The sequence below is a fragment of the Akebia trifoliata genome, chromosome 7 (assembly GCF_017979445.1).
Source record: "Akebia trifoliata isolate Shusen 1 chromosome 7, ASM1797944v1, whole genome shotgun sequence".
Taxonomy (NCBI): domain Eukaryota; kingdom Viridiplantae; phylum Streptophyta; class Magnoliopsida; order Ranunculales; family Lardizabalaceae; genus Akebia; species Akebia trifoliata.
The window spans coordinates 21,957,656-21,979,993 of NC_141381.1; the positions used below are offsets into that span (position 1 = coordinate 21,957,656).

A 22,338-nucleotide genomic window follows, 5' to 3' on the forward strand; every position below is an offset into this window, starting at 1 on the left:
CGCACCTTTTATATATATATATATATATATATATATAGGGTCCGTTCCCCACCCTAAGCTTTACCCTACACTTTAACAAACGTGTTTTGTCCTACATGGGTTAGAAGTTTTGGAATGGGCTAATTTTTGGTGAGGATGATCTCTATGGTGAGGAGATCATCCTCACAAAAAATCAGCTCATTCCAAAACTTCTAACCCCATCAAAAATGGTTTACAAAAAATGGACGGTCCACGATTTTTCAACTTGTAAACATGGGCTAAAAATTTCGGAATGGGCTGATTTTTGGTGAGGATGATTTTCTAATCATAGAGATCATCCTCACCAAAAATCAGCCCATTTCAAAACTTCCAACCCATGTAGGACAAAACACGTTTGTTAAAGTGTAGGGTAAAGCTTAGGGTGTTGAACATTTCCCATATATATATATATATATATATATATATATATATATACAACCCCTTCAATTTTTTCTCACCATATTTCTCAATTCTCGTCTCTGTAGTTGCTATTAATTCTCTCTCAAATTTTCTCATCATTTTTACTAGTTATATTTTTATTTATTATATTTCCATAATTGAATTGAATCAAAGATATCTTCAAAAGTAAACATTTGTCAATATGGAGGTTATACATTGAAGATATCACATATATTGGTGGAAATATGCGATTTTTATCGACTTCATCGGATATTAAATATTCAGAGTTACAAACCCTCATGTTTTTTATTTGTAATATTCAACAAAAATTTTCAATAAGGTCAATTATCACATTAGATAATGAGAAGTTTTTAATTGATATTGTTAACTAAGGTATATATATATATTAGAAAATAATCAAATTTTGAAAGTATAATTATTTTTGTGATACAACATGAATATATTGAAACGGATCAATCAAATTATGGTTAAGGTGGGCCTAACTCACAGATTCAATATCTAAATACCCACCATAATCTCATTGTGTACGGTTCAATTGAATCTAATGTTGTACTACAAAATGATTCTGATAACGAGTTAGATGCATTTCTTGATAAAAATTTAAGTTCGTCATCTAATCATAAAAATATATCCGATATTTATATTGATAAAATTTACAATAGCATAATTGAATCAAGTAAGACAAAAAAAAATTGGCAATTACAAATATATTTTTTATAAATTATGTTATTAATAATAAAAAGGTTGTAGTTAAATGTGATGTTTCAAATTGTGAGTAACGTGTATATGCTAAAAAAGTGCATACAATGATTTATTTTTCGTTTATAATTTTAACACAACTCACATGTGCATGGGTATAATGAAATCACGGCCTAATCCTCAAGTCAATAATAACTAGAGAAAAAATAAAATTTTAACTCATTTAAAAAATAATCAATTTTATTCTCTCCAATCCATAATTATCGATATGAAGGAAGAATATAATGTATCTATCAAATATATGAAAGCTTGGAAAGTAAAATAAAAAGTAAATCGTGAAATACATGGTTGTGAAATTGAGACATATAAAAATATTGAATATTTTTTGCCAAACCATTTTAAAAATAAATTTAGACAGTTTTGATTTTCTTAAAATTAGTCAAAATAGTCATTTTAATGTATTTTTTATTTCCTTTAAATCATGTATAAATGATTTTAAAAATAGTTATTTAACTATTGTACAATTATATGGTACATTGTTAAAATATAAATACCAAAACATAATGCTTAATGCAGTTGCTTACAACCCAAATTATGATATTTTTTCACTTGCATATTCAATAGTTAAATAAGAAAATAAAGGTACTTATGAATGATTTTTAAATTACTTTGAAATGTCATTTAGACATGATGATTTTAACAAAATTTTATTTATTTTAGATAAACGAAAAAGACTAATACCTGTAGTTAATCAATATTTTCCTTCATCATATCATTTTTTTATATTCAACATTTTCAAAAAAATTTAAAAGAAAATTATAAATCACAATTATTTTGTAAACTTTTAGAAAAAGGTGGTTACGTATATTAAAATTGATTGTAAAAAAGATTAAAACTAAGTAAGAGAGAAAATATTAGAATATATAATTGAATTATATTAAAGCAAGATTCGACACATACATTAGTTCATTGGATAGTAAGTCATTATTTCATTCCTTATTTTAAGATAATAAGATCCAATGCAAATAAAATTTTTAATTTATGGATTAAGAAATGACAGATGAAAGTAATTATCAAATTATTAGAATGTATTAGGTTTAAAATAATTGAATTGCATAATAAATGTAAATTAAAGAGTCTTATTTGGAATTCCCAATTCACTAAAGGATAAAAATAAATTTAAAAAAAATATATAAAAGATAATTAATTTTGAATTTTGACTACTAACAATATGAGATTTGAAGTTTATGATCGCACAAAATCAAGAACGCACGTACTTCAAAAGGATTGTAGATAATGTAGTGTGAAAAATGGGCTCAAATACTTATTTTGTGCCACCATGCAATAAAAATATGTGATATTGAAAGGTGAAATAAGTATCAATTTGGTTATTACAAATTCATCATTGTGAACACGCCATCGATCCATAAGGTGCGCGGATCCGCTTTTGACTTTTGAAAGTTTGGGAGTCGTCACCTAGTTATTACGGTCTAGGAACCGAACTTTGACTCTAAAAGACAAATAACACTAATCTACGAAAGAAAATGCGGGTCTGGGGATTATGTTACGGGGTTGGACGGTGTTAGTGTAAAACCCCGAATTTCTGATTTGTATCTCGAGGAAAAATAAATAGTGAAATTTTGAGAAAAATCTTGAAAGTGGGACTTAGGGGTAAAATTTTAGGATGTTTCTGATCATTTTTTATGGAATCTGACCTCACCATTATATTCAAAATGATCGAAAAACATAGTTTAGCCTGTAAGCACGCTCAAATGCGAGTCCAAATGTAAAAGTTGCAAAATCCTCGATTACCGGGTCGGACCAGGCTAAAACAGTAACTTTTTGTTGAAGTAATAATTTTTAAAAATTCGATCATACCATTAGTTTCATAACGAAAAATTATTCAACATAGACTATTTATTTGTCATTTTTGGAGATCAGGAAGTTGAATTATCGCCAAAAATGAAAACGACATCAAGTTTATGGGTCACGTCAGGCCAAAAATGTAAATTTTGATGGAGACATAATTTGTAGAAATTGACTATACCATTAGATCCGGAACGAAAAATTAGGCGAAATAGAGTATTCGTTTGTCAGTTTTGGAGACCGAATGACCAAGTTATCATCGATCAAAACAATAAGCGAAATACCGAATTCGTCCCAAATATTATTTAAATAATATTTTTAATTTTTTTTATATAACTCATCTTCCCCAACGCGTCATTACAGCCGAGCCAAATACAAAAATAAAATTTGTTTTTCCTCCGATTTTTCCACTTCAGATCTCTCGCAAACGGTCCACTTTCGACGATCGCCGCAGAAGAGAAAAAGGTCCGCAGCTTCGTTCTCTACAAAACCCACCCAACCTATCTTCATTTCACTTTCTATTTCACCCGATATCATCAAAAATCAGCCATATTTGGATATGGAAATTTTGAAACTTTGACCTCGGATTTCGTCCGTTTCGGGGTCAAATCGCTTTCCGACGCAGAAGGGAGAAACGTCCGCAGCCTCATTCTCTACATAACCCAACCAAGTTTCTTTCGTTTTCTCGTCTTTTTCACCCCGTATAGTCAAAAATTAGCCGTATTTTTATACGAAAATTTTCGTAACTTCGACCTCGATTTTCATCGATTTCGGGGTCAAACCGTCTTTCGCCGTAGAAGGGAGAAGAGACGAGCACATCGAGATCTTCGAAACCACCAAGCCAGTTTCGAAAATCAGCCGTTTTGAAGTTCGGTCCATCTCGATTATCGCGCCAATCGCCTCGATTTCCGCGCACGTGCTTCAATTCCGTCGCCTAGTGATTGTAAGGAACTCTCAATTTCTATTAGTAATCATAGATTGTGAAAATTGCATTTAGGATTTTATTGGAAAAATTTGGATGTATTTCCGAAATATAGAATTCTTTGTTTATTTCAAAATTCACGCTAGAAATTGCATGTTTGATATGTTTAATTGTATTTTTAACAAATTATACGTGGGTAGAGTATTTTAACGGGTTATTGCCATAAATTGGGTCTTGTGCACTGCTCGGACCCCGTTTTGATATGAAATTTGTATTTTTTTTTTTCAATATTATTGATAGAAATAAATTCTATAGTTGAAAAATGTGATTTAATATTCAATGAACTCATATTGAGTTGATGAATATCAGAAAATGGATATTTTATGAAGAGATTGAAAACTGTAAAAGTCGAAAAAAGGGAAAAAAGGTATGAAACGGTAAAATGTCAGAGTCACACCCGAGGGGTGATGTCTGCATTTTACGTTGTTGTGTTGTATGCAGGTTGGTGAACGGATATCCAGGGATAATGTTACTGGTTGCATGTTTATTTACTTTCTGTTAGCGCGAGGCGCTCTGTTATGTTATTTATTTTAGGCCGGGTGGCCACACTTGCATGGTAGGAAACTGGATATCTATTTTCAACCTTGTATTGTTAATTTCTCTTTTGTTTTCAAATGAAAATAATATATATAAGTAGCTATTTTGTGAGCTGTTAAAGAGTTTGTGAATGCCTGAAGGGATAGTGCATCATATCATCCGGAGTGGTGTACTATCCTGGGATGTACGGTAGGGACCACCAAACTCATACGTGGTATGGGACGCGTATGAGAGTGGAGTCACAACTGGAATCCGGTTTATTCTTCTCTATCTTTACCAGTGAACTTGTAATGTAAAGGTGGTCGTATACGAATGGTTTGTATCTTTGGGAATCACATGTACGCCTGATAGGCATAGACGAAGATGATTAGTCAGTGATCACTAACAATCTATAGTAGTCGAACGTTCTGACACATCGAAAAGAGACCCATTGCTTACGATCACGTCAAACGGCCAGCCTGAGCCGGATAAATGGTCAACCAAACGTGGTAAGGGCAGCGACCGATCACAAAATCAGGAACTAAAAGCCAGAAAGGAATTGTAACATCATGTCCCGACTGGGAGCGATCCAGTCGTGAATCCCAACTCTCTAATTCCAATACTCCACCATCGTGTATTATGTATCTGTTGCTTATTTTGATATATAAAATGAAATGCATGTTTATTGTTTCCATTTGATCAATTAGATTTGTATGAAAAGAGAATGTTATAGTGAGTACTGCTGATCGATGTAATGTGAGTTTTAAAATGTTTAGTTGCTCATCCTTGGTTATATGTACCAGTTAATCGTAGTTTTCTTCTGTGAAATTTTGTTTATTTTAAAATGATTCAGTATGTTTATTCGTTCATGTTAGGAGAGGTTATTGGCAGAAATTGTTGCTTCCTTACTGGGTAACCATTGTTACTCACCTTTCCTTCTCCATTTTTTTAGTTTCAGATCTGAAGCTTGGCGAAACAAGTGTAGAACAAGAGCGAGGATCATCTGGTTGGTCAGATAGACAACCAGAGTCCGTCACCTGGTAAGTATTAGGGCTATACCCCCTAGTGGTGTCAGTTTCTCCAGGTAGTCTTATGGATTCTATCTTGAGTGTTAGGAATTATGTTAGAGTGAGGAATTTTGTATAATCCTGTATATAATTTTTCTTCTTCCGCACTCTGATCTATCGGACATTATTAGACGTATATAGGCTTCCGCTAGTATTATATTTTGTTTGTTATATGCAGGATTGTATGTCGTTTATCAGGTGCAGGTTGAATCGCCTTGGAATGCTAACATAAACAGAGGAGACCATGCCGAAATTTCGAGGTGCCACCTCGTACCTTGAAATCTGACATGGGGATTTGTGTTAGTGTTCGGCGGGGCGTCACAGTTAGGCACCAATGCCGTCCGATAAATGCCAATCTCTACTTTTTTCAAATAAAACTACATTGCTAAAAAGACTTAATAATAATAATTTTTTTTTTACCTTTACGAACGCAACAGTTTTGTTCCCTTAGAGTTGGTGGAGAGATTCCTTGCTTGTGATTCCTTGCTTTGTTTCCGTTACTAGATCCGCTTCGAATTTCCAAGATGAAGTATCTTCTCCTCAGATGTAAATGCTTCCTAATTTTTGATGGATTTTCTGCGTGTTTTTGAAGGGTTTCTAGGTATTTTTCGAGCAAAAATTGGGGGTTGGATGATAGGTAAGGGGTTAGGACTTCAAAATTAGGGTTTTGGGAAAGTTGGGGGGCCTCATTGACCTACTTTTTCTAGGATTTTCTCTTGGATACGAAAATAGGTTGTAGAGACCCTTATTTATAGATTTTTTTTAGTACTTTTTAGATGGAGTTAGTGTTTAATTAGAATTATTTTAGATAGAGTTAAAGTTTAATTAGAATTACATTAGGTAGTTTTAGAGTTTAATTAGGATTCATTTTAGGTAGTTTTAGAGTTTAATTAGAATTCTATTAGGGTTTTGACTTAAGTCTCACTTGATTGACTTTAATTTAGGATTTTGACTAAAGTATTACTTGATTAAATTTAATTTTAATTAGGATTTCACTTTACATTAATTAATATTTTAATTGTTAATTTCAAAAATTTTAATTATTAAAATTATAGAATTATCGTTTTACCCTCGGAAAGGACTTTTTGTGTTTTAAGTCATTTTTCAATGTTCTAAGATGTCTTGGAATCGATTTTTCGTAAGGAATTCAATGGGAATATTGGTTTGTGTCATTTATAAAAAATTTTGTGTGAAATAGTCGTGAACTTTATGAGGGGTATTTTCGTAATTTTATCGAATTTTTTGAAAATTGGTGAAATGACTTATTTGGTTTCAATTTGTTGTTTTATGTGTTTAAAAGGATTTTCCTAAGCATATTGTGGGCTCTAGGGATGTTTTGATGTTAGGGGTATTTTGGTAATTTGATCATTTTTTAGTAATTTTTATCGTAAAGCTTCTCTTTGTCTGAAAAATAATGATTTCTATGTTTTGGGGTACATTTTTCTAGCGTAACGTGGTTTGTACAGTTTTGTTAGTTTGAGATACTTCATTTGAATTTCTGAAACATATCTAGTAACAAATAGAGCATTGGAATAATCATCCATCATTGGGAACTGTTGCAATCGAGTTGACGAGTTGATTAATTAGGCGAATGCAAAAATGGGGTGTCTACACATTGAAAGGTATAAACAATGTTATGTGACTTTTATGGAAGATATTCTAGTTCTATATGAGTTGAAAAATCTTCTACAATGAGAAAAATAAATTTTACTACCAATAACTCGATGTCAACCTCGTCATTCAAAGATTATTAAAAGGAAGTCCGGTATTTAAGATGTGCGACCATTACATTGTAGTCGTTGTAAACATATTTGACATAATCAATCAACATGTAGAAATCTAATTTTAAAATAATTATATTTTTAATTTTTTATATATTTAAGTTTGAATATTTGTAAGGGATTGTCATGTAATATTTAAGTTTGAAAGTAGTGGATTGGTTCGCAAGAACTCGAGGTCATAGTTGACCAGGCAGAGATAACTTTATTTGAAAAAATGATGGATGCATATTATGATGGAGAGAATATAGGTACTACATGTGATGCCCATGTGATGATCCAACCGTAGATGTAGATGAATAACCTTATGAAATTTCATAAGAGAGATCCAACAAAGATGAAAATTAACATGTCCCAAGATATCATTATCTACATAACTCCAATCTTGAATAGCATTATCTACATCGTTGTCATTGTACGCCTCTTCATCCTCATGCACATGCTCACGTCGACGATATCGATGTTGTGACAACGATTGAAGTGAAAATTCATAAACTAACTCACCTAGTTCAGGAATCTAAAGAGACAATGGTGGTAGCAAGCTCAGATTCCCATAAGAACATCTAACTAATTTATTACTTGTAGATTTACATCTATCTCATAGATCTAAGGAGTCAAAACACCAATAACAACAACCTAAAAAATAAACTATATATATATTTAATAGATTAATTTATATATATATATATATATATTAAATCAATTAAAATAAATGTTATAACTAACTACATTATAACATTTATCCTTGTATAAGTCATCTGGCATATATCGAGGCTTAACAAATTGCACTGTTGAATTTTACATTTGAAGGCAATTGTACCATCTCTAAAACTCATTGGATGACCAAGAAGTTGAAAAAAATTTAGAAATGTTATTTCTATTATTTCATACAAATTTTTTATAAATCGAATATTTAATATTTAGAAATACCTGGGAAGTATTGAAAGAATTGACCATTTACATGATATGTAGTAAGTCTATCTTCTCAATCTCTAATCATTGTAGCTTGTATTCTACCTTTTCTCCGTCTTATAACCTATACTTAAACAGGACCTAGGATAGTCTGTTGTAAACTGAGTTGTCTCATGTATCTATTCGCAAGATGATACAAGACGATTTGCATAAAAATAACAAAGAATGGTATAGACTTAAATCATGGCCTGTATGCACCAACTCTATATTCTCTATTGGGTCCATACTATCTGAAAAGAAGTAAAAATTAATATTTGAGTTAAAATTAAAATGATAATATTTTAATTTTTAACACATAAAATATAAATTAATTATACTTATCACAGAGGGAACAAGAAAATCTAGCCCAATCTGGTATGTCAATATATTATTTTGAGGATCCCTAATATAAGTTCTATTAGGCCTCATCTATCTGTAGGTTCTAGGAAATATAGGGTCCTAACTCATAAGTATGGGTTTCCTTATTGACAATAGCTCGAGTGCCCATACTTTTAACAATGGTGCATGTAGATGCAAAACTTGTACTACCTTGGGATTTGCAACAACTACTAATGATCTCGTCCTCTTGTACTCTTGGGTGTGCTTGCAACAACACCTATATGATGCCCAAGTCAGAACCTTAGTACAAAGATGTAGTATTAAGTTTAAATGGGAAGAATCTCATAACTTTTTATGTCCATCACCCATGTATTTATAGAGTTCGAACCATGAGATCTCCCATGATCCTCTTTCCAAGTTTTCTCTTATCCATTTTAGAAGTTTTTTTTATTAAGACTATATCCAGTCATGTTTTCTATATTCGTTCACCCCTTTGATTTAGGAGTTTCCCTATTAATTCGTGAGTTTCCTTTTCCATTTCTCCGTATTCTTGATTTTTTGGGATCAGATTGACCTATCATTTCTGTTGCATGTTGATCCTTACATCCAACCCTCTGAGCTCCAAATCCCAATGTGCCATATGTCAACTCCTAATGCCTTACGAAAAATATCTCCCACAATAGCCCATCTTGGGTATTTGGACTATTGTCTAAGTACCCGAGATCCGAGAGAAAGCATTACTTGACATATGACATTTTATTTATGGATCCATAACGCATGCTACTCTTCAATTTTTGTGTTTTTTTTTCTATTATTGCAGTATTAACAGTGAAATGTGATTGTTTCACCTTTTGATGATGTAATCATGATAGCCCCATCGATCCTCACCTCACTGATTTTTAGGTCGTGTTGTTCATGGTTTTCAACATGAGTATATTTATGAACTTAGACACATGATTGCCTTTCATTGCTCAACTTTCCATACGTGTTCGTACATGTCACCTCATTCTATGTGCACAGTTAAAGCGTTAAAAACCCATTTTCATCAACAAAACTCCCAACCAAGTATATGATTTCCTTGTTGAGTTAGTTGAAAGTGGTCAAAATTGGAGTACTAATAATGGAGAGTTTGATAGAGATGATCTAGTTAAGAAGTTAGGGATGTATGATATGAAGACAAACCCTAATCTCAAGAATGTCATGTCCAATTTAGTGAGTGGCATGAACAGTTTCTCAAAGAAGTTAGATGCTTTTACAATCTCAACATCTAACCTTCACCTCGATTATTGCTCAGTTTCGCAAGTATTAGTCAAGCCAATTCCTTTATGTGTCTTTTGCGACAATAACAACCATTTGGTTGAGTGTTGTCCCAATTTTCCATTCATTAAGGCTGAATATGCCAATGTTATCAGTAGCTACATTGCTTTTAGGAAGCCAATTCAAAATTTTTATAGTCAAACGAATCACCTAGATAATAAGTTCCATCATACAAACAAAATGAACATATCCAGTTTAGTGGTCTGCCAGGTTACAATAGAAACTTTCTTGAACAAGTTGGTCCTTATATGAACTAAGCCATTATTCCATAAGTACCTAATCAATCTCGACAATCTACTTAATGTAAAGCCATAATCCTAGATTTCATGATCAACTATAATCCGCCTGGCCAACAACAGTCATCCTTAGAATCTATAGTGACAAAGTTGATGAAGCAATAACAACAGTTCATCCAAATTCAACAGTAGACCAATCAAAAGCAAACCTAGATTTATTATGTTACTACTCAATTTATATCTAAGATGGAAGTTCAATTGGGTCAATTAGTTCTTTCCCTCGAAGGGAGAGAGAAAGGTTAATTGTCCAGTCAAATTATTCCTAACCCTAGAGGTAAACTTACAATTTCAAATGGACCGACGGGTCAATATGAGGTAGGGAATCATTCTAGAGCTCCACAAGACTCCGTCCAAGGTATCCACACCTTGAGGTCAGGAAAGAAGGTGGACAACAAAATCCAACCTATTGACGAAGAATATAATATCCCAGAGAATGACAAAGTTCTAGTAGAAAAAATCATAGAATCTCCTAAAGAGAATGAGAAAGTTTTAGAAAAACTTTTCATTATTCCACAAATTCCAAAAACTCCATTTTTCCGTTGCTTTAGAGACAATAAAAAGAATAAGCAATTTGAGGGTGTCCTTAAAGTTTTTCAAAATGTACACATCAATATCCCATTATTAGATGTTATTAAGTAGATACCATCTTATGTCAAATTCCTCAAAGATTTGACCACAACTAAAAGGAAAACATCGTTTCCTTCGGAAGCCATCATGGCAATTCAAGTTTTGTTATTCATCCAATAAATGATTGCACGAAAATTTAAAAATCCTGGATGTCCGAAAATTTTCAATTATATTTGAAATCAAGTGGTTGAAAAATGTATTTTAGACCTAGGTCTATTAAGGTTCCCAAGGGTGTAGTTGAGGACATGATAGTGAAAGTCAAGGATTTCTACTTCCCTATTGACTTTGTTGACTTAGACACAGAGCTAGTCATCTATCCAAATAACCATATTCCTATCATTTTAGGACTTTCATTATTAGCAATTTCTAACGTAGTCATTCGTTGTAGAAATAGGATTATGACTTTAGCATTTGGGACATGAAAGTTAAATTAAACGTCTTCCACAATTTCCAAGAAATTGATGTAGATGATAATGTGGAGGAAGTGAACATGATAGATACGCTAGTCAATCGAACGTGTCAAGATTTAAGGTATTTTGATCCCCTAAAAAGATGTTTAGCCTACTTTGGCCAAAATTTTGACATTAAAGAGTCTATAAGTGAAGTCAATACTTTACTTGATTCTGTTTCACTTTTAGACTTTACACGTTGGCACGCAAAAGTCGAAAGTCTTCCCGTTTGTACTTCCACTTTATTCCTTCCTAAATCGAGCTTTTCAAATTAGAACTCAAGTCATTTTCAAAGACTTTGAGATACGTATTTCTTGGCAAGAATTAAATTTTGTTTGTGATCATTTTCTCCCACCTCAATATAGTCCAAAATGAAAATTTGTTAAAAGTGTTGAAAGAACATTAAGAAGCTATTGGTTAGATAATAACTGACATTAAAAGAAATAGTCCATATGTGGTAATGTATCACATTTTTCTAGAGAATTTCACTAAGCCTTCCTTAGAATCTCAAAAATGGCTAAATCTTTTCAAGAAGGATGTGGTTTGGAAATAAGTAATAAAATTACTAGATGCGGGTATCATCTACCTCATCGTAGATAGTCATTAGGTAAGCCCCATTCAAATTGTTCCTAAGAAGTCTGGTACCATTGTGGTAATGAACCAAGACAATAAGTTAATCCCCACTCGATTCCAAAACGAATGGAGAGTGTGTATTGATTATAGGAAACTCAACTCAATGACTCCTAAAGATCACTTTCCATTACCTTTCATTAACCAAATGTAAGATTGTCTAGCAGGACATTCCTACTATTACTTCTTGGATGGTTACTCTGGGTATAACTAGATACCGATTGCTCCAATCGATCAAGAAAAAAATAACTATTACCTGTCCCTTCAAAACTTTCGTGTATCGTCGAATGTCCTTTGGGTTGTACAATGTACTAGCTACTTTTTAACGATGCATGATGAGTATATTTTTGGATGTACTAAAAACATATCTTGAAGTATTCATGGATAATTTTTCGATCTTCAGATTAAGTTTTGAAGAATGTTACCATCACCTGACTTTAGTCATTGTGTGTTGTAAAGAAGTCAACCTAGTACTCAATTGGGAAAAATGCTATTTTATGATTTGGGATTGTACTAGGGTACATTGTTTCTACTAAAGGGATTGAAGTAGATAAAGCAAAGATAGGTTTAATTGAAAAGGTACCACCTCTTAAAATGGTCAAAAAAATTAGATCAGTCATAGGCCATGCAAGTTTCTACTATAGATTCATTAAAGATTTCGAAGCCTTTGTGTGAATTCTTGGGCAAGGATGTTCCTTTCAACTTCTCAGAGTCATGTCTTTCCGTATTCAACAAACTTAAGTCCGAGTTAATCTAGACACTCATCATTCAACCACCAAATTGAAATATTCCATTTGAGGTTATGTGTGACGCTTTAGATTATGCGATAGGTGTTGTTTTAGGTTAATAAATCGATAAACATCCTTATGCTATCTAGTATGCCAATAAAACCCTTAGTGATGTACAACTTAACTATTCTACAACAAATAATGAAATGTTAGCAGTGGTCTATGCCGTTGATAAATTCTACCCCGACTTGATAGAATCAAAAGTCATGGTTTACACAAACCATGCTGCATTGAAGTACCTTCTTACCAAAAAGAACGATAAAGTAAGACTAATCCATTGGATTTTTCTCTTGAAAGAGTTTGATCCCAAGATTCAAGATAAAAGGGTGCAGAGAATGTTGTAGTTGATCATCTATTTAGGATAGTTACAAGTCATTTAAGAAATTTTTACTCATATCTTAATCCTTTCCTATTAAGCAACTTATTCGAATTTCTAATTCTAATACACCATGGTATGCTAACATTGTCAATTACCTACTTATAGGTCAAATGTTAGTCTCAATGACTAGGCAAGAGAAGCTCTATCTCCTTTAAAAAATAAAGTGGTACTTCTGGGATGAGTCATACTTATTTAAGTACTGTCTCGACCAAATCATTAGATGTTGTGTTCCAACCTGTGAACAAGCCAATATCTTAGAATTTTGTTATAATCATGTTTGCAAAGGACACTCAATGGTAAAAAAACTATTGCGAAAATCTTGTAGTACGATTTCTTCTGGCCTTTCATTTTCTGTGACGCCTACTAGTTTAACAAATCTTGTAAACGATGTCAGAAATTAGGAAAAATCTACAAGAGAAATAAAATACCTCAAAATCCTATCCCGATCATCAAGATTTTTGACATTTGTGGCATAAATTTTATGGGACTCTTTCATATCTCTTAAGGTCACCAATATATTCTCGTTGTCGTTGACTATGTGTCAAAATGGGTTGAATCGATAGTATGTAAGACAAATGATCACAAAGTGATGATCAACTTGGTCAAGGAGACCATCTTCTCAAGATTCGATACTCCTTAAGGAATCATAAGTGATGGTGGCTCTCATTTTTACAATAAGATCTTTATTATATTAATGAGAAAATACCTCATAACTCATAAAGTTACAATAACCTACCATCCACAAACATGTAGACAGGTAGAGACTTCTGATAGGGAAATCAAGACCATTATGGAAACAACAGTCAATCCTTCACGAAAAAATTGGTCTTTGAGATTAAATGACTCATTGTAGGCCAATAGAATCACATTCAAAACACCAATAGGGATATCTCCCCACCGGTTAGTTTTTGGCAAGGTCTGACATCTCCTTGTAAAACTTGAACATCGTGTATATTGATCAGGGTCTAGAAAATGGTTTCTAAAGCACTTATTACATGGACTTTATGAATAAATTACAAATTAAATCCCCTTATTAAACATAATGCATAGCTAGTCCATATTTATTATAGATTTTAATTAAATAATTTATTTTAGAATTAATTTCTTTTAATTTCGTGTAACAGTAAAAGATCGTAAATTTTTTGAAATAATTTAAAAGATTTAAAGTATTCATTGCGATCAAGGATTCGGGAGTAGTCTACTGACTAAGACCCAAGTCTTGTGGACCCAGGTTGACCGCGGTGCCCAAGTTGACTAGGGCAGTGCAGTCAAAGCAATGAGTCAAACCTTAAAAAATTTAATAAAGACTGACGGCTGAAAATCATTCGTTATGAACTAGGGTTTATGAATTTGTGTAACCACGAAAAATTTTCAAAACCCTAATTCTCTTAGAAATCCTAATCTGGTATCTATAAATTGGAGACCAGACCAAAGTTAGAAATCATCTAGAGATTAGAATAATAGTTGTTTTTTCTTTTTGGTTTTGATTTTGTTTTTAGTTTTTATTTGGAAGAATGAGTTGAAATCGAAGAACCTTTGTTGTTTTCGAAGTTCAAGAAGCAGTAAAAGATTCATCTTTATCTCATTTCTCTTTTCTCTTTTACATCATGTTTATTTTAATTTACTTTATTGTTCTTACAATGATTATCGGCTAAGCTCTTCATTAGATAGGTTGAGGAAGTCAGAGCAAGCTTTTCTCAATATTTTTTACTATTCTTATGATAATTGTTTTAATCATTTTATTGTGATAGTTTTAAAGTAAATATTATCGAATTAAATATTGATTGTTTCTCAAGTTTTGATGGTTCATTATTTGATAAGTTCAAGATTAACCATGCTTCACAGAAAATAATTAATATCTATCCCATAATCTTAATATATTAATCACATACTTTCAATCTCTTTTCTAATATAACTGTTTGATTTTTTGATCCATAAACATTAATTCTGTTTAGTAGATTGAGATAAATAAAAGATCGTAAAATCATTGATAAAACTTGTGAAGGTGGATCCGACTTATCTACACTTCTCCATAGGATTTAAGCCTTTGTTTTTAGTGTTTTCTTTTAGATAATTTCTCTCAGAAATTATTTTTACTCTTTTGTGTAAATTGAATTGGATTTAAAATGAAAAGATTATTGGATCATTGCTTGCCAATATTTTATTTTGTTCTTTATTTTATCATAATATAATACTCGAACAAATTGGCGCCATTGCTAGGGACAATGGTGTAATCCAATATCTTTTATCCGAAAATCTGATTCAATTTTCTGTCAGTCAAAATTTTTATTTTAGAAAAAATTGAAAAAAGTTCCATTGGATTCCTGAAGTTAGTATGAACAAAATCCTAACATTTAGATGAATTTCATCAAAATTTTACCGTGGCGCTTTAGTCAACTAATGATGAGTGTTTCCAAACACTCAATTATACACACATTTTTCGGATATTTATCTTGATTTTTGTACCTATTTATCCATATTAAGATAATAATCATGATAAGCCTCAAATCATCACGTTGCATGTTAATTAGGCTTAATTATATATAAATAAATTCATTTACTAGATAAATCTAATTACGTATGTTTCTTGTGCAGAAAATCAACAAATTGGAATCAAAATCTCAAGACAAAAGCATTTGGGCCCACTTTGGAATGCCCTAATCCTTTGGAATGCCCTAATCCTTAACTCATATTCTCCTCTTTTGTCTTTTGGTGCAAAGAAAAGTGGAGGCTATTTTTAGACTCTTCTATACACATTTTCTCTATTAATAGAGCCTTCATTTCTAGAGAAAGGATCCCATCTTGGTTCTCTTATCCAAGACTTCTTTAATCTAAGGCTCTTAGCCTATTCTCTTATTTTTTGTACTTTCATTTTCTAGTTATTTTCTTTTGGTTAAATAGTCTTGTAAGAAGTAGAAGAAGAAGAAGTTGTAATTTTCTCCATGAAATGAAGAAAAGTTCTTTAATCTCTTATCTTCCCTCTCTTGCAATGACATTAAGCTAAGTTCCCCTCCATTGGAGAGTGGAAAAGCCTATAGCAAGTTCTTGTGTTATTTCTAATTTTATGCCTTTCTTTTATTTAAAATGCTTATGAATTCTCTTTAAGTTTCTTGCACCTTTTATTCTTAATATAGATACTTTATGCTTAGATTAGATCAAGATAAAGTATGCTTAAATTAGATAATTGGTAGTAAGAAGTTTTCAAAGAATTCTACTTTATTTTTGTTCCCTTATTTCATTTTATTTGCAAAACTTTCCGATCTAAGGAGTTAACACCAAGCCCTTGTGATTGAGTTATAAAAAGGCTAGAGACTAGGAATTGCTCATTAACATGTTTTAGGTAGATCCACCTCCAATGGTGTTTTAATTCATAAGTTTACTTGCTTTTAATTTCATTTACTTTAGTTTATTTTCTAGCAATTTTACATCTTCTTATAAGTTCAAAAATACAAAGAAAAACAGTTTTAATTTCTTTTAGTTAATTTGGATTTTATCTTCTTAGCTTAGCTCTATTCCTCCTTTCTCTTGGGTTCGATCCCCTACTTGCCCCACAAGTAAGGTAAAAGTAAGATTATTATTAACTCCGATGAGAAGAACAACGATAGTCTCATCAGAATTTTGGCACCGCTACCGGGGAAAGGTAAATGTATTAGTGGCAAATTTTGATTTAAAATTAATTTCTTTCATTTTTATTTTATTTTATTTTTTTCTTTTTCTTTTGATTTCTTTCTATAAGTTCAAGTGTTCTTGAGATTTTAAGAGAGAAGAAAGAAGAAAAAAACATTGAAAAAAAAAGTCATTCCCGTTTATTTTTTCACCCTTGACAGCAGAACTTAAACTGACTGTAACTTTCTACTCCGATCTCCGATTATCTATTATAACATATCGATTTGGGGTAGAACGAAATTTTCTATAAAATATGATAAAGTCTGCAAGATTGTGGTAAGTCAGATTCTGTTTTTGAGTCCGTTTATTATCATTTCTACTAACATTTCTGTTTTGCTTCTTGTAGGTGAACATTTTTTTGTCTTCTTTTCTTTCAATTTCCTTGAATCTTTAGTTAAGTTTATTTTTATGTTTTAGAAACACTTGTATAAGATTCTTTGTAATTTTTTTTAATTATCCAAGAAGGCTTGGATTGTAATAGACTAAGGAAGGACGACGGGTGGACAATACCGTCACGGCTCCTTAGGTTCGCACACCAAAATTGGAGTTGGTGGCCTAAGTCGACTCAAACTGTCTTCACCCCGTTTAGCATGGGAGGTAATCTCGAAACACCCACGCCTCTCTTTGCTAGTGGGTTACTCCTTGCCTTTGTATGTTATTTTTTCAATTTGCACACACTTGAAATAGTTAATTAAGTAGTAAAGAGCACCCCTCTCCTAGGGATGACATGATAAGATAAGGATTGGAAGTCATTACCAATTCCTTGCTCTAATTAGGATAATCAACTCACTAGTCATCCAATCAAATTAATTAAAATCAATTAGACTTGACTATAGGGCCCACGAGCTCAATAGGATAAATTCCGCTTCAAGTTGTGCCAATTGCATTTCTTAGTCATTTTTCTATCTAGTAAGATCTTGTCCTTTGAGGGGATAGACTCAGTCTATTCAAGAAAGGAGGTATTTAAGAGTGCCCTTGCTTATGCATTGTGCGCCTCCTCCGATCTGGAGATCCGAATGATTCAAACTTGACTTCATAGAACTGAGTTGGAAGGCTAGTTGCACTATTTCTACCCGTTAGGAGCTGTCTAGCTTTAGGCAACCTATCTAGGTCCAGTCTTTTCTTTTTGTGATTGTTTGATCGACTGTGTGATTTGCATGCTTGGTAGACGTTCACAAAACAACGTGTTAGAACCATTTGATCCTGAGATCGAACGTACCATCAGTAGGATACGCAAGACACCATCAGTAGTTATGATGGGTGATCGAGAGCGAACTCTCAATGAGCTCTTCGCTCCAGCTTCCGTATCTCCTCCCACATGCATTGTTTTACCATTGAACAATGCACCTCAGTTTGAAATTAGGGCTGCCACCATTAATATGCTCCCTAAGTTCCACGGTTTAGAGCGTGAACAACCTTACACCCATCTTAATCGATTTTTGACTATATGTCAAATTTTTAGAAATCAGAATCTAGATGAGGAGAATATCAAGCTTATTCTGTTCCCGTTATCCTTGGAAGACCACGCAGCTGCATGGTTGAACTCCCTAACACCTAATTCCATATCTACCTGGGATGTTTTATCCAAGAAATTTATGGTCAAATTCTACCCCGTGGCCAAAACTGAGAAAATGAAGGACTCTATTAGAAATTTTAGAGCCCGTCCTGATGATGAATTTTCCCAAACTTGGGAAAGATTCAATGATTTATTGGTCAAGTGCCCACACCATGGCATTGATAAAGCACAGTTGGTGCAAAGTTTTTATAGAGGATTAACAATGAATCAACGTACCTTAGTCGAGTCAATGCATAAGGGTCAGTTCATGAACCAGACTCCCAACCAAGCGTATGATTTTCTCGTAGAGTTAGCCGAGAGTGCTCAAAATTGGAGTACTAACCAAGAAGAATTTGATAGAGATGATCCGGTTAGAAAGACAGGCATGTATGAGATGAAGGCAGACCCTAATCTCAAAAATGTTATGTCTAGTCTAGTGAGTGGGATGAACAACCTCACGAAGAAGTTAGATGCCTTTACCATCTCAGCATCCAAACCTCACCTAGACCCTCGTGCAATTTCGCAAGTGATTGTCGAATCGAGTTCTTTGTGCGTCATATGCGACGGCAACGATCATTTGGTCGAGTGTTGTCCCACCTTGCCTTAAATCAAAGCTGAACAAGCAAATGCGATTAATGGCTATAGTGCTTTTAGGAAGCCAACTCCAAACTTTTTTAGCCAAACGTATCACCCAGATAATAGGTTCCATCCTAATTTCTCATACAGATAGAACGAACCTATTCAATCTAGTGGTCCGTCAGGTTACAATAGGAGTTTTCCTAGGCAATCTGGTTCTTCCACAAACCAAGCTATTGTTCCTCAAGTCCCTTATCAATCCCAACAATTTACAGATTGCAGAGCCATATACCAGATCCCATGACCAATTACCAGCAGCCTACCCAACAACAGTCGTCTTTAGAATCTATGATTGCCGAGTTGATGAGACAGCAACAGCAGTTCATCCAAACTCAACAGCAAACCCATCAAAATCAAATTCAGATTAACCAGGTCACTGCGCAATCCATAGCTAAGATGGAAGTTCAGTTGGGGCAGTTAGCTCTCTCCTTGAGTGGGAGAGAGAAAGGTCAATTTCCTAGTCAGACTATCCCTAACCCTAGAGGTCAACCTTTGATTCCAAACGGATCGAAAGGTCAATATGAAGTAGGAAGCCATTCTGGAGCTCCACAAGACTCAATCCAAGCTATCCACACCTTGCGTTCGGGAAAAAAGGTGGACAACAAGGTCCAACCTATTGACATGGGAGAAAAAGTCCTAGGGAAGGACGAGGTTCAAAAAGAAGTCATAGAGTCTCCAATAGAGAAAGAGAAAGATTTGGAAAATCCTCCTATCATTTTGCTAATTCCAAAAGCTCCATTTCCCCATCGCCTTAGAGATTTTAAAAAAGATAAGCAATTTGAGGGTGTTTTAGAAGTCTTCCAAAATGTGCATATCAATATCCCATTCCTAGATGCCATTAAGCAGATACCTTCTTATGCGAAATTCCTAAAGGATTTGACCACAGCTAAAAGGAAAACACCATTTCCTCGGGAAGCTATCATGGCAGCCCAAGCTTCGTCGCTCATCCAACAAACGATTGCACCAAAATTTAAGGATCCTGGATGTCCGACAATTTCCATTCATATTGGAAATCAAGTAGTCGAAAAATATCTCTTAGACTTAGGGGCTAGTGTGAACCTTTTACCATATTCGATTTATAAACAATTAGGTTTGGGAGTTTTGAAACCCACCGATATCACGTTGAGTCTAGCCGATAGGTCCATAAAAATTCCAAAGGGTATAGTTGAGGACGTGATAGTTAAAGTCAAAGATTTCTATTTCCCTGTTGACTTTGTTGTCTTAGACACGGAGCCAGTCATCAATTCGAACATTCATATTCCTATCATCTTAGGACGTCCATTCTTAGCCACGTCTGACGCAGTCATTCGTTGTAGAAATGAAATTATGACTTTAGCATTTGGGGATATGAAAGTGAAACTGAACGTCTTCCACAATTTCCAAGGAATTGATGTAGATGATGGTATGGAGGAAGTGAACATGATAGATACGGTAGTCAATCAAACGTATCAAGAGTTAGGGTACTCTGATCCCCTAACAAAATATTTGGCTCACTTTGGCCTTGACTTGGACGTCGAAGAGTCTATAAGCGAAGTCAATGCTTTGCTTGAATCTGTTCCACTCTTAGATTCTGTGCGGTGGCACGCAAAAACTGAAAGTCTTCCTGTACGCACATCCAATCTTGTTCCTTCTTATATCGAGCCTCCAAAATTAGAACTCAAGTCGCTTCCAGAGACCTTGAGATATGCATTTCTTGGTAAGAATCAAACCTTGCCCGTGATCATTTCCTCTCACCTTAATGAAATTCAAGAGGGAAAGTTGTTAGGAGTATTAAAAGAACATCAAGAAGCTATTGGTTGGAGCATAGCTGACATCAAGGGAATTAGTCCATCTGTGGTAATGCACCATATTCGTTTAGAGGATTTCGCTAAGCCTTCTTTAGAACCTCACAGACGGCTAAATCCTATAATGAAAGACGTAGTTCGGATGAAAGTGATGAAATTGCTAGATGCGGGTATTATCTATCCTATCTCTGACAGTCGTTGAGTGAGTCCTATACAAGTAGTTCCTAAGAAGTCTGGTATCACTGTGGTAGTGAACCAAGACAATGAATTAATCCCCACTCGAGTCCAAAATGGATGGAGAGTGTGTATTGACTATAGGAAACTCAACTCGATGACTCCTAAGGATCATTTCCCCTTACTTTTCATTGATCAAATGTTAGAGCGTCTGGCAGGACATTCTTACTATTGCTTCTTAGATGGTTATTCCGGGTACAACCAGATACCTGTTGTTCCAATCGATCAAGAGAAAACAACTTTCACCTCCCCTTTCGGAACTTTCGCGTATCGTCGCATGCCTTTTGGATTGTGCAATGCACCCGCTACTTTTCAACGGTGCATGATGACTATATTTTCTGACATGCTAGAAAAATATCTCGAAGTATTCATCGACGATTCTTCAGTTTTTGGATCAAGTTTTGAGGAATGTCTTCATCACTTGACTTTGGTCCTTGTACGTTGCAAAGAGGTCAATCTAGTCCTCAATTGGGAAAAATGCCATTTCATGGTAACATCAGGGATTGTGCTAGGGCACATTGTTTCTGCTAAGGGGATTGAGGTAGATAAGGCAAAGGTAGGTCTAATTGAAAAATTACCACCTCCTAGAACGGTCAAAGAAATTAGGTCATTCCTAGGCCATGCAGGTTTCTATCGTAGATTCATTAAAGATTTTGGGAAAATCTCGAAACCTTTATGTGAGCTATTGGGAAAAGATGTTCCTTTCGAATTTTCAGAGTCATGTCTCTCTGCGTTCAACAAACTCAAGTCTGAGTTAACCTCGGCACCGATTATTCAACCTCCAAACTGGAGCATTCCATTCGAAGTTATGTGCGACGCTTCAGATTATGCAATAGGCGCTGTTTTGGGTCAGCGAATTGAAAAACAACCTCATGTTATCCAATATGCTAGTAAAACCCTAAACGATGCTCAGCTTAATTACTCTACAATAGAGAAGGAAATGCTAGCAGTGGTCTATGCCATTGAAAAATTTCGCTCCTACCTCATAGGATCTAAAGTCGTGATCTACACAGACCACGCAGCATTGAAGTACCTTCTATCAAAGAAAGATGCTAAAGTAAGGTTAATCCGTTGGATTCTACTTCTACAAGAGTTTGATCTCGAGATCTGAGACAAAAAAGGGGCAGAAAATGTCGTAGCTGGTCACTTGTCTAGGATAGTTAACAAGCCATCCGAGGAATCCTTACCCATCTCTAAATCCTTTCCCGATGAGCAACTTATGCAAAACTCTCAAGCCAATGCTCCATGGTATGCGGACATTGTCAACTACCTAGTTACAGGTCAATTCCCAGTCGAAATGACTAGTCAAGAGAAACTCTGTCTTCTGACAAAAACAAAATG

The 22,338-nt window shown here is 34.0% G+C and overlaps 1 long non-coding RNA gene across 1 annotated transcript; it reads left to right on the forward strand.

Annotated features, from left to right (window-relative positions):
* The first annotated feature begins 3,181 nt into the window (after positions 1-3,181).
* LOC147398403 (uncharacterized) lies at positions 3,182-5,704 on the forward strand. Its single transcript, XR_015180164.1, has 2 exons — positions 3,182-3,946; positions 5,454-5,704. It is a non-coding gene; the product is annotated as an uncharacterized LOC147398403 (long non-coding RNA).
* Positions 5,705-22,338: the final 16,634 nt, after the last annotated feature.